Genomic DNA, 14,345 nt, shown 5'->3' with positions numbered 1-14,345 from the left:
AATCATTTATGCTTTGTCTTGTATTCATGTCCTGTAGATAGCATCGATGCCGAGTGTTTGACATAACTTCGATCCCAGTTGGGCATGGTCAAGCCTAGTCCTGAAGCCATTTTTTTGCTTGCAATCCTTGTTGTCATGTAAATTATTGATTCTAAAAGATACATGGGTTTCTAGGTAGTGACCTATATTCTAGGCTTGAAAAGTGGCACAAATCTTGGAGTCATATAAACAGGGCTGACGATAAAATTCCCTAGTCACACCCATCCCTTGCTGTGGGAGAAACTGGAACCTCCCAAACACACACTTTTCCATATGAAGGGGGCGTTTAGGGGCTTTATGCACTAAAACCTCAATGGGACCCAAGGACTGGTCATGGGGATGAATGGGAAGGCTTCTAGAAGCTTTGTAGTGGGTATATAATGTTTGCATTTTGGGTTTCCATCGATTCCACTTACTTAAGGTCACCAAGGAGGTAGAGTCTTGTGATAGTAGCCCTCACCTTATTTTTAGCTAGGGTAAGCCAGTGAGAGTGGGTAGATATGAGGGGAGGCATTGTTACAGCATAGTATCAGAGTGGGTTGTGCTTTGTTTTGGTCATATATAATACCCTAGAGTTGTATTAGAGTATTTTTCACTCTCTTTGGGTCATATATGATACCACATAGTGGTATTAGAGTGAGTTCCATTCTCTTTGGGGAATGTCTAGATTTTGGTTCACCCTTTGGACTGGATGGGTGGAATGTGGATTGCCATGCATGACTGTAAGTTGTATATGTGATTGTTATGTGTGCATGGTGGTAGTCATCGTTGCAGTTGTGTTGTCATGTAGGAGTCGATGATGTTCTTGTCAAGATGTGTTTTTCATGAATGCATGTCGGTTGTATATGCATTTGTTATGCATGGCAGTGTCTATATGTTGTTATGCATGCATTTTCATGGTTAGGTTATGCATGTATGGTAGGTCATACATGCATTGTGAGGTCATTGTATGCAATTAGGTCATAATGATGATATTGGTATGCTATGATGATAATGTGTTGGCTGAGATAGGGAAAGAAATGCAAGTCATTAATGTGAATTTTCAACAATGGAATTTAGGGTAAGAGAGGATCATCATATAGGTTTGTATGGTGGGCATGCAGGTATGTTGGTTAATGTTTGTTATAATCATTAGGGTTACTGATATGCTTGTCATTCTATTATCATTATGATTACATGTATGATAAGTCCTAGTTGATTAGTGTAGTCATATGCACATATGTCGAATAGTCATGAACGATAGTAACTTGTGGTTGGATACATTTCTATTGTTGTTTTATGATTGTTAACTTGACAATTATGTTATATGTTTTTGATGAGCATGTTATATGTTAACTTCTTGTTGTTATATGTTAGTTAATGATTGGTGTTATTGTATTAGGATATCTATGTTATATGTATCATGCTAAATTGGATTGGCCTATGCAGATGGTTAGGATTATGACATTAAGGTATCAGTTTGATTATGTCACCTAGTTTATTTATTTAACATGCTATGTTTTCAAGTTTGTTGAATGTTTGATGAATTGCATAATATGACTATGTATATGTAAGATTTCTCAAAGGAATGATATTTTTTTAAGATGATTGTACTACCACATATGTGTTGAGACAATTGATATGTACTTGAGTGTAAGTAGGTGAGAGTTGTAGCATTATGTCTAATGACTATGAGTTGACTATGGATTATGACATGATTGCTAGTATTAGTAAAGGTTGATTTTCAATTAGTAGATATGTTGTCTTCATCTTTGGAAAATGTGGCTAACATGTTTGTTCAGTTACAAGGCATCGTGATTGGCACAAAAAGGTCAGATAATTGGCATATTGTTACATTTATTTATGCACTGACAGTTATTTGTTATGGCAGCATGATACAAAGAATTGCATGGCAAAGAAATTTCCATGGAATATTGAAGGAGGCTCAAGTTGCACTTTCCCTTAGAAGCACTGGTAACCCATGCAAATTCAATCATGGTGTCTATTAACAGTCTTGTGCTTTTGCTACCTTGTCATTGTCTTGCACTTGATTTACAATTTTGTTATGTCTAGTGCATGATCATGCCACTTTTTTTGTGGTGTCGTGTTTTTATTAGTTTTCATGGTCTTCTTCTTGTTGTTTCTTGTGCTTTCCTTTTATGTTTTGAGTCCTGGGAATTGGTTGGGAAAAGAGGAAAGTTAGTGAAGCTCAGGGAGAGATGAATGAAATGTATAGAGCATGTAAGACTCATATGAAGCCTGTGCATGTATACGGCCATATAAAGGTAAGAGTATGACAGTCGAATAAGTTGATTGGGTCCGTTAGTGTAAATTGATGGTGGCAGGACAATCATGAGAAAGCTAACATGAAAGGTAAATTGAAGGGATGTGAGGCATCTAATTTATTAGCTATGCTAGGAACAATTGTTCTCAATGTTATGCATGATGTGCATGGATAAAGGAAGTTCTCTTAACCCTAACCTTATGATATTTGGTAATTATGTTTTGATCATGTTTATGCTAACGTTTATATATATGCATGTATATATGTATGCATGTTTGCCATTGTTTGATAGGATCATGATTTTTTTATGTTGATGTTTATATATATATATGTATGTATGTATGTATGTATGTATGTATGAATACCATTGTACATTTTCTAACAGGGTCAACAAGAATTGTTCTTGTGGAGGAATGATTTCATATGTAGGGGAATGGCATGAAGAGATTCTTGGTTCATGAGGAATAAAGTGGGAAGAGTAGCCTGACATATCTCTAAGGTAAGTATCATGTGGGTATGAATTGTTAGTATCTATTTATATTATGTTTATGTTTAATTTTGGATAGGCTAATGCTAAAAGATACATTAGATTAATGAAAACAACATGATCAGCAGCATGCTAGGATAATCATTGATGGAGGAGAGAAACTAGAAGCAAGCTTGCTTGGTAGAGGTAGTGTGGTCTTGGATATGTAGTGCTATAATTGTGTATATGTTGTGCATAATTTATATTCATTGATTGTGCCTATGGTCTTTTGTGCATATTGCATATGCAGTGTTGGGTATAGATGGTGTTATGTACATGTTGGATGTGCAGTGTTGTGTACATATCATATTGTATGCATGATGGATATTCAACATCGTGTGCATATGGTGTTGTGTGCATGTTGGATATGCAGTGTTTTGTACATATGATGCTATGTAGATGTTGTATATGTAGTGCTCTGTACATATGGTTTTCTGTGCATGTTGTATAAGGGTACTATGTACATATGGTGTTGTGTACACGATTTTACATGTGATGATGTGTGCATGTGGTGCTCTATAACTTGTACATGGGGTGTTGTGTACATGTCATGCATGAGATGTTGTCTACATGTGGTGTCGTGTACATGTCTTCCATGTGGTACTGTGTACATGTGGCATTGTGTACACATTGTATATGTGATGAAATGTACATGTGGCATTGTGTACGCGTTGTTTAGGCGGTGTCATGTACATGTGATGTTGTCCACATGTTGTGTGGGCGGTGTTGTGTACAGATGGTACTGTGTACATGTTGTACATATGGTACTAGTGTACATGTTGTATTGTGTGTGTGTCGTACATGTGTTGCGAGAATGCAGTACTATGTATGTGAATTTTGTAGTTGTGGTATCATGACAAATGTATTCATTATGTTGTACTTTGTGTACGTATTTATGTTGTGTTGTGCACCAGGTGTAGGTTTATGTATTGTGTTGTGGTGTACACCATATGTAGGAGTATGTATTGTGTTTTGTTATAAAATGGGAGTAGGTTTATGTGTGGTATGTTAGGTGTAGGTGCAGGTATTGCATGGTGTTGTATGGTGTGTGTGGTTTTATGTGTGTGATGCACACTATGTGCATGTGCACATGGTTGAGGAGAAGGCCCTAGGTGTTTGTTGGGTGTGGCAACCAATCTGGTGTGCATATGGAATAAGGACAAAGGCATAAGCTAATTATTGATGAAAGGATAAGTATCAATATTTTATTTTAGTTTTATTATGCATTCAATTTATGATTCTCGTCTATGATAATTACATGTGATCTATGATTATGGTTTATGATGGTTACATGTGATTTATGATTTTGATATATGATGGTTGCATTTTGAGCTAACCTAATGTGATATGTTTATACATGATGATTTGGTCAACGATGTTAGTTTGACTTGTTGTGATAAGAGGTGAACAAAATTACAAGTGTGTTTTGTTGACGAGCGACTAATGAGGTATGATTTGAAGTTATTTCAATTTAAAGGAAATTATGTGCTTGGTATAGGAAAGCATGAAATTCCCAATTGGGTTGTTGAAACTGACGGAAAGCATTAGAAACAAGAACAAAAGGAATTGGAACAGGAAGTAGTATGTTGATAAAGCATTCACGAGCAAGGCCAATGTAATACATTGGTATCCAATAGTGTCCATTGATTGCCATGAGCATTCTATGACCAATTTGATGGTTTGAAGCAAGAGTATGCCTTGGGTTTTAGACCTTTTGATGCAAGGAAACCTTGCCAAGGGATGGAGTTCTCGAGATGGGGTTGACAGTGGAGCTTGGAAGGTGTGTGAGTGTGTTATGAAACAAACTCACAAAAAGATAGAAAAGATATATAAACGCCTTCAAAAGCCTCTTTGAGGTGGAAACCTCCTTTACATTACATAAATGAACAATTCTTCGATGATACAAATGACAAGACATCCTTTCTATATATAAGATTCTAAGGGGTCATAATATAATCAGAGCTGACATAACAATAATATTGTAAGGGCACAATAATAACAATAGTGGGTTTCTATGGGGCACAACAATAACAATATGGGGACTACATGGGAACAACAGTATAATAAGGGGGTTGTACTAATAACAATAAGGGGTTACAGTAGTAGTATAGGGACCTAACATGCCCATCTCCTTCAAAAAGTGTTGTCCTCAACGCTTCAGTAGTTCTTGATGCTTTTGTATAAAATTCTTGTCCTTCCATGTGGAATATTCAGTGGGTAAGTTCTTCCACTTGGTGAGATACTCTGAAATTGATCGATTTCGTAGCTGTTGGGTTCTTGTTTCTGTGACTGCTTTAGGTTCCAATATGATTTTTCCTTCCTCATCAAGTTATGGCAATATTGTTTGAACTCAGATCTTCTGCAACTTTTGAATGAGTGACCACACTTCTTCGTCCTTCTTCCATTCATCCCTTGCTTTGTTTGTCCAATCTAGTTGGATAATATAAATAACACAAAACAATGCTTCCACATCCTCATCCTTTCTTGAGAGTGCATCTGCAAAAAAAAAATTCTTCCCTTTTTTGTAGATGATTTTAAAGTCATAACCCAACATTTAATGTGACACTTTTTTTCTATTCTTCTAAAAATAATATTTTTTCTAAAAAGTATTTAAGACTATCATGATCCATTTTTGCCTTGAAGTGTCTTCCCATTAGGTAAGGTCGCCATTTATTAAGTGCATGTAGTATTTCCAAAATTTCCTTCTCAAAAATATCTTGCTTAAGATGTAGTCATAAAAATACACAATCGCCTACATCAAAACTTCTTTCAAGAGATGTTGATCTCCCTATTGTTTCATTCGATTCTACACCAAAGTGACGTTATCCTTTAAAAGTTGGAGAACCTTTTATTGATGCTAGATGTGATGTTTCACTGCTTAAATCTTTTCTTCTTGATATGTTCTTCTATCTTAATTGTTTGAGGAGTAGTGATTTCTTCCAATGCATTACAAGATGTGGTCAGATTCACTTCTTGATGCTCGATTTGATCTTTCACTTCTTGAACATTTTTCTTCTTGACATATGTCCTTCTATCTTGATAGTTTGAGGAGTGGTGATTCTGGCCAATGCATTACAAGATATGGTCAGATTCATTTCTTCTTTCTTGATGTGATCTTTCACTTCTTAAACCTTTTTATTCTTAATATGTCCTTCTATCTTGATAGTTTTAGGAGTAGTAATTCTCGCTAATGCTTTACAAGATATGGTCGAATTCATTTCTTCTTTCTCTGGGGTTGGTTTATGGTGTATATCCTCTTATTTTGATGTTTCTTGATCATTTTCTTCCTCCTCTTCATAATCTATGTAAAATAATTTCTTCTCAGCACACTTATGACTTTTAGTGTATTTACTATCACAATTGTAACAAAGCCCTCTTTCTCTTTTTTCTTCCAATTGTTAGGGTGTAAACCTTGTAGGTTGTGGAAGGCCAGGAGAGAAAACACTTCCATAATTATAGTCATGAGTGTTGGGATTCCTTGTTTCCATAATTTCACTTTCAATTTCTCTTGCCAACCTGAATGCCTTCTCCAATGAATCAAGTTCCCAAAGACAAACCTCATGTTGAATGTTATCCTTTAAAATCCCTATGAAGACATCAATCCTTTTCTTCTTTGGAATATCATATACCCTTATATTCAATTTTTGAAAGTCCACAACGTGCTCTGCCATTGAACCCTTTTGTTTGATATTTATCAATTGGCTAAAGAAGGTGTTTCTCTTTGTATCCTCATAATGTGCTATCATTTCTTCCGTGAAAATTGACCACGTAACAAGTGGTTTACAAGAACAAAGCCCTTAATACCATAAAAATTTATTCGGTTCTAAATATAAAGATGCAATATGTACCTTTTTTAATAGTTGCACCTCATGTAGATCAAAATATTGTTCCATTTGTAGTATCCAATTTAACGGATCCTTGTCATCAAACTTCCTCATATCACCTTTTGTTGATTCTAGGAGCTTGATCTTGAAATGACTGTAACGTTTTAACTTCAGATATCGAAGTTATGAAATTGTTTCCTGCCATAACCCTCTGAGTCCTATTTCTATCCCCACAAGTCTGATCAAGATTGGATTCTGTAAGGAAGAGTTATGTCGAATCTCCCATGATGATCAGATTATAGACTAGTTCGGTAGAGCGAATTTGTATGAAGTGCCACGTGTCATTGTTTCAACCTTAGGTCTTGAAACCAATACACAAAATACTATAGTCTGTTGTTTTTCTATAAATTCTTACGAAATTTCAATATGATTCGCAAAGAAAAAGTTATGACAATTTTCCCAAGGTAGCCTATTTGGGATGTAATTCGACAGCCTACAGAAACCCTAAATGTCTTGGATTGTATCTCTGACAATATAATAAAATAGGATCTGAAATTTGGGCACAAGCTTCACAAAGTGTTTGTCTCAATTGGGTTTTAATTTCAAAATCTGAAACTTCGTATAAAAAAAAGTATCGAGAAAATTACATGATCACCTGTTTGAGATGGAATTCTGGAGCTTGCAAAAACCCTAACTTCCACAAATCATATCTTTGAAAATATAGCGAGACAATATCTAAATTTGGACCTAAGGTTTAGTCCGATTCTTTCTAAAATGGGTCTTATTTTAGCTTCTGAAACTTTTCAGTGAAAAATTTATAGTGAAAATGCCATGATGACCTGTTTGGAGCAACAAAACCCTAGAAACCAAACCTCTGATAACAAATGTTATGAAACCAGCTCACAGAAAGATAGAAAAGATAGATAAATTCCTTCAAAATAAGCCTCTTCAAGGGGGAAACCTCCTTTACATTACACAAATGAATAATTCTTGGATGATACAAATGACAAGGCCTCCTTTCTATATATATCAGTCTAAGGGGTCATAATATAATTAGAGCTGGCATACCAATAATAATGTAAGTGCACAATAATAACAATAGTGGGCTTCTATGGGGCACAATAATAATAATAATATGGGGACTACATGGGAACAAAAATATAATAAGGGAGTTGTACTAATAACAATAAGGGGTTACACTAGTAGTATAGGGACCTAACAGAGTGCATGAAAGGGGGTGAGTTTATTTCCTAAGGGACTTTGTAGCAGAGAAGGGAAGGTTGGGAAATATTTTTTTCTATCATTAGCATTGCTAGATGGAATCAAATCCACATTGGGAGTGTTCCGTAGAAAAATGAGTCAGTAATTGTTCACTAAGAGGACAAGTGGCACATGATTATAGGGTTGGACATCGGATGCAGATTTGACCTTGCACTAGATTCTTGACTTCCTTGGAAGGAGGTGAATCCTGGTTTTACTTTGAGGGTGGAGGTGTGAGCCTCTGGATTCCATTTTTTGGATGTAGGAGTTGTATCCTTTTATTTTTTGCTTGAGAAAATGTACATATTTCTATATGTGTATATTATTGTAAATATTATATCAAGCTGGATTTGTAAAGCTCCATAGACAATATGGTTATTTGTTGGTTGAAGAAAATGTGTATAAGTATATGTGGTTGTTATTGTAAATACCGTATTGAGTTTTTTTATAAATCTCCAATAAATGGTAATTTTGTGATGTTTTTAACACATGGTCATTGTAAATACTGCAATGATCTATGTTATAAAGCTCCATAGGTAGTATGTTTTTTTTGAGCAATTTCCTGGTTATAGGTGTCATTGAACACTGAGGATTGTGTTTCCCAAAGGGGGAGAGTTTTGTAATAGCCCTGGTTAAAAAATTTCATGTAAATATAAAAATATAAGACCATGGTCATGCAACAAGTATTCCAAGATGAATCTTAGACAAAACATCCTAGTGGGGTGTCACTTCAGTTTATTATGGCTAAGGAAATTCCTAAAGGCAATGGAAAAGGTGGTGGAAAGGAATGAGGCATTTATTGGCATTTTAGTTATGAAAATAAAGGAAATTAGGAGAAAACTAAGGTGAAAGGTCACAGGTTGCATGTGGTGAGGAAAATGAAGGAAAATAATGGAGAATGAAGAAAATAAAGGCCTCATTCATAAAAAGTCTTCTAAGCATCACTTGGCATGCTTTTGCTCAATTTTTGGTCAGTGTAATGATTTGTTAGTTCATTTTTGGAGCTCTCTCATTATTCTATCTCTCTTACACTCTTGGACACTTAGAGTTTTATTGGAGCATCATAGATTTGGAGCAAGGAAGGGAAAACCAAGCAAAGGAAGGAAAAAGAAATGAAAGGAAAGAAAAGAGAAAGAAAGGAAGAGCAGGATCAAGCATCTTCATCAGGAATACTTGCAGGTAACATATTGCATGTGTGATTTCCTAGTTGGTTTTGACATGCATGGCTTTGCATGTTGATATTTGGTTCACTAACCATCAGTGCCATGGTCTCCCCAGGTTATGACAGTGGTTTTCAACCTTTCTTTTCCTTTTCCTGGATAGTTATGGTGTGATGGAATGGTTTCTTGATTTTAAGCTTTGGAGTTGCCAATTGGTTTTAGAATCCGGAGCGAAGATGGTCTCATGAAAATTCCCAAAGGCTTAGGAATCCCTTAACCAATTTTGTTGGCATGCATGGTAAAGCCTAATGGTGGAGTCTCGGTTTAGGGCCTAGTGATCCGGTGTGGATTCCGGTAAAGCCTAAGAGACAAAGAGACCGAAAATTCCTCAAGGGTAGTGATGGAGTTCAGAGGCATTCCAAGCTTGGTTTGGTTTTGTGATCTCAGTGCCGATTTGGTGAGATCATAGTTTGGTGAGGGTGGAGGTGGTTTAGCCTCTGGATTCCCTTGGTTGTTTTTGGATTAGTTTATCCATGAGATCCCACATTCATGCTTGGAATATGGCACAGAGGTGACTGGATGAAATAAATATTTGGTTTGTCCATGTCTATGATCACGTGGTATGTGAAAGTCTCGTACTTGGTTGGCTCTTGCCTAGGTTTAATCAAAGCTAAGTTCTCTTGTTTTGTACTTGTTATTATGTAGCCTTAATTGATGTTATCTCATTATTATTTACATGGTTTAATGTTGGTTATAAGCATGGTTATATGATTAGTTAGAGTCATGGTTATTTCATGTATTTACTTGTATATGAAAGGATAATTGCTGCAAGATGTAATTGATGTCAAAACAGTTGAGGGAAGAGGGTGGTGATCCTTCATGTCAAGCCTCATATGTGTTATCAATAATTTATGTTATGTCTTGTATTCATGTTCTATAGATCGCATTGATGCCAAATGTTTTACATAATGTTGTGTAGGTTTTAACCCCGTAGAGAAATTACCTGCATATGAATTCTAAAACACAGCAAATAAACAATGCGAGAGCATAACACATAAAACACATATACACAGATATTTTCCCCTGGATCCCAAAACAGGGACTACCTGCTTGATTTTCATTATGTTCCTTTCAATTTTACAATACATATTTATACCTGCCAAAGTATCCAAAAGCATGGACCGAAAACCATAGCGTCCAAAACCATGGACCGGAAACCATATATAGGTTCGCCCAACCTAATATAGGGTCCAAAAAAAAAAATCCTGTGGTGCTTCCCTGCACCCTGTAGAGGGGGGCTACCCGCCCCCCCCTCAAACCCCCCACTACGCAATCGGCGCAACGAAGGGGGTGCTCCGCTCCCCCTCTAACCCCCCAATTCACTAAGTAGGTTAATCGTGGAAATAATATAACACAACACAACATTCTCCCACTTGTTGTTTTATTTCCACTAGGGGCCACAAGAGAGCTTAGCCATTTTTTCAGCCCTGAAACACCCATTGTTTCTCTACACCAGGAGAAATTCTCAAAGCTCACATATTTTGTCAATGCATCTGCAATATTCTTCAAGGTGTCCACCTTTACTAGCAACACCTTTTTGTCTTCTATCATATCCCTCACAAAGTGATACTTAACATCAATGTGATTTGTCTTTGAATGATAAGAAGGTTTCTTTGCCAAAAAAAATGCACTTTGGCTGTCACGGTCTATCCTTATAGCTCCCTGTACTAACCCCATACTTGAACACAATCTCTGCAACCAAACTGCTTCCTTGCTTGCATGAGTGGCTACCATGTATTCTGCCTCTGTAGTTGATACTGCCACTAGAGATTGTTTCTTACTCATCCAATTAACTGCACCTCCAAATAGGTTAAACACATGCCTACTTGCAGATATTATTTGATCCAAATCTCCAGCCCAGTCTTCATCAACAAAGCCACAAATATCCAAAACTCTGTCTAATCCTAGTCTTCCTTTGTATCACAAACCATATTCACTAGTGCCACACAAATACCTCAAAACCCGCTTCACTGTTGTCCAATTCTCCTTCCTTGGTTTTGACATAAACCTACTTAATACTCCCACTGCATGTGCAATGTCTGGTCTAGTACAGACCATTGCATACATCAGGCTACCGACTACACTTGCATATGGAACATGGGACATATCCTCTTCCTCTTCTTGTGTCTTGGTACGCTGTTTAGCAGATAACTTTACACCTAAGGAATAGGTACCTTCACCGGTTTACTATCCTGCATATTAAACCTCTGCGGTATTGTCTCAACATACTTCCTTTGGTTTAACCAAAGCTTCCTCTTTACCCGATCTCTTTTAATTTCCATGCCCAAAATATAGTTTGGAGCACCAATATCTTTCATGTCAGACAATTGGGTCTTCAAATCCTGGATAATTTCTTTGTCATTTCCATCTAGCAACATATCATCCACATAGAGGACCAGATAAATAACACGGTCATCAATTAACTTAAAATACACACAGTGATCTGCTTTGCTTCTGGTGAAGCCAAGTCCCCGTATAAATGTATCAAATTTCTGATACCACATTCTTGGTGACTCTTTTAACCCATACAAAGACTTATTTAACTAGCATACCAGTTCTTTCTTACCCTTCACTGCAAAGACTTCAGGTTTCTTCATGTAGATCTCCTATTCCAGATCCCTGTCAAGAAATGTTTTCTTCACATCCATCTGTTCTACCTCAAAATCGAAAGTAGCAGCAATAGATAAAAGTAACCTAATAGAAGTTACCTTGGCAGCAGGAGAAAAAATATCACCAAAATCAATTCCTGGCACCTGGGAATAACCTTTTGCTACCAACTGAGGTTTGTATTTCTCCACCTTTCCCTGCATTTCTCATATTCTTGAACACCCGTTTGCTGCCAATGGGTTTCCTCCCAGCCGGCAACTCCACCAGATCCTAGGTCTCATTTTTGTGCAAAGATTCCATTTCATCAACCATGGCCTCTTTCCAGAGTTTTCCATCCTCTGAATCTACTGCTTCCTTCACAGTTCTGGGATCATCATCAGTAATAGATAAAGAAAAATTTGAACAGAAAGCAGATGGACTATACCTTTCTGGCTACCTTCTTTCTCGAACTGATCTTCTTACACCCGGAGTTTGTGGCTCTTCATCTTCTGATTCCTCCTCTAATGTAGAGTCTGATTCTTCCTCTTTTAGCTCAAACTCTATCTTCTCAGGTTCCTTTGCTTGGACTTCATGTTTAATAACATCTTTCACCTCTGTGAACACCACATCTCGACTGTACACAACCTTCCTTGTTTCTGGGTTCCAAAGCTTATAACCCTTTAAACCATCCTTATACCCAATAAAGATGCACTTTTCAAATTTACTATCCAACTTGGTTCGTTTCTCCTTTGGAACATGTACATATGCATCACATCCAAATACCCTCAGATGTGAAAGAGAGGGGTTATTACCAGTCCATACCTCTTGTGGATTCTTATCCTCCAACGCTGATGAAGGTGACCTATTGACCAGGTAACATGCTGTCTCCATCGCCTCTGCCCAGAATTCTTGTCCTAACCCAGCACCACTGAGCATTCTTCTTGCACTTTCCATTAACGCCTTGTTCATTCTTTCTGCAACTCCATTTTTCTGAGGTGTATATGGAGTAGTCTTATGTCATGATATACCACACTTCTTAAAGAATTCTTCAAATTCCTTACTGCAAAACTCTCCACCGTTATCTGTCCTCAACACCTTTATCTTCTTCTCTGTCTAGTTTTCCACTAGAGTCTTAAATTCTTTAAACCTGTCAAAGAATTCAGATTTCTTCTTAATGAAATATATCCATATATTCCTTGAGAAGTGATCTATAAATGATACATAGTACACAATCTTCCCCAATGATGAAACCTTCACAGGTCCAAACACATCACTATGCACAAGCTCTAATATTTGTTTCGCCCTCTTACCACTAGAGGGGAAACTCACCCGATTCTGCTTCCCATATACACAACTTTCGCAAAAATAAAAGTCCATAGAGCTATTACTCATACCTTCTACCATACCTTTATCATTAAGTATTCGAAGGCCCTTCTCTCCAATATGTCCAAGCCTTTGATGCCACAACATGGTCTTCTCTCCAGAGACCACTAGATTTTCTGCTCCACTTTCAGGAACCACAAAACTATTGCACCCATCAACAACAGTGCTACCTTGCAGCTTGTATCGAGTTCCAGTCCGAACTCCCCGCATCAACACCAGTCCTCCCTGAACCATCTTGCAGGTATCCTTCTTGAACACTGTTTTTACACCTGCATCATCCAACTTGCTTACAAAAATAAGATTTTTAGCCAATGTAGGAATATGCAGAACACCCGAAAGTGTTCTAACGCTTCCACCTTGCAACTTCAACTTTTCTTTTTCACAACCAATGATTCTAGCCTTCCTGTCACCCCCCAAGAAGACATCACCACCATCGTATTTCTCATACTCATAGAACCACTCTCTATGGGGAGTGCGGTGAAAGGATGCACCTAAGTCGATCAACCATACCTCATGATCTACATGTGTACTTGAAGAATCCAAGTACACATCCCCACCTTCATCTGAGGTGGCTTTCACCTCTACAGAAGGAGCATCATCAGATCCCTTTCCTTTATCAGGAGCTTTAGATTTACAGTCCCTTTCGAAGTGTCTTTCCTTTCTGCATTTCCAACATATGACCTTTACAGGATTTCCTGGAGATTTAGATCTCCCACTCGATGACTTATTTTTGTTTCCGTTCTAGGACCATCCCCATACAATACAAACAAGGCATCACCATTCTGGCTCTCCATATTTTTCTATTTCATCTCCTCTATCAACAAGGATGAGACTTTTTCATCAAATTGCAAGGTAGTTGCATTGCTACCTATTGCAATAACCAGACTATCCCATGAATCTGGTAGAGAACACAACAAACTGATGCTCTTATCTTCATTTGAAATTTTAATATCAATAGATACTAACTAACTTACCACAGTATTAAATGTGTTCAGATGATCTATCACCGAGTCTCAATCTTCCATCCTCAGGTTATACAACTTTTTCCGCAAGAACAATTTATTCATTAGAGACTTAGATTGGTACAAAGTCCCTAACTTGTCCCACAAAACCTTCGCCGTAGCATCCCCTGATACATTCAGCACTACTGAATATAAGACACGCAATCGTATTGTGCTCTTTGCCTTCTGATCCAACTTCTTCCATTCTTCATCGGACACTCCCGTTGGTTTAGTACCTATATC

This window comes from Pinus tabuliformis, chromosome 9 (genome assembly GCF_031772625.1).
Source record: "Pinus tabuliformis cultivar Carrire ecotype Pingquan chromosome 9, CPIR1, whole genome shotgun sequence".
In the NCBI taxonomy this organism is placed as follows: domain Eukaryota; kingdom Viridiplantae; phylum Streptophyta; class Pinopsida; order Pinales; family Pinaceae; genus Pinus; species Pinus tabuliformis.
This window is presented reverse-complemented; position numbering follows the sequence as displayed.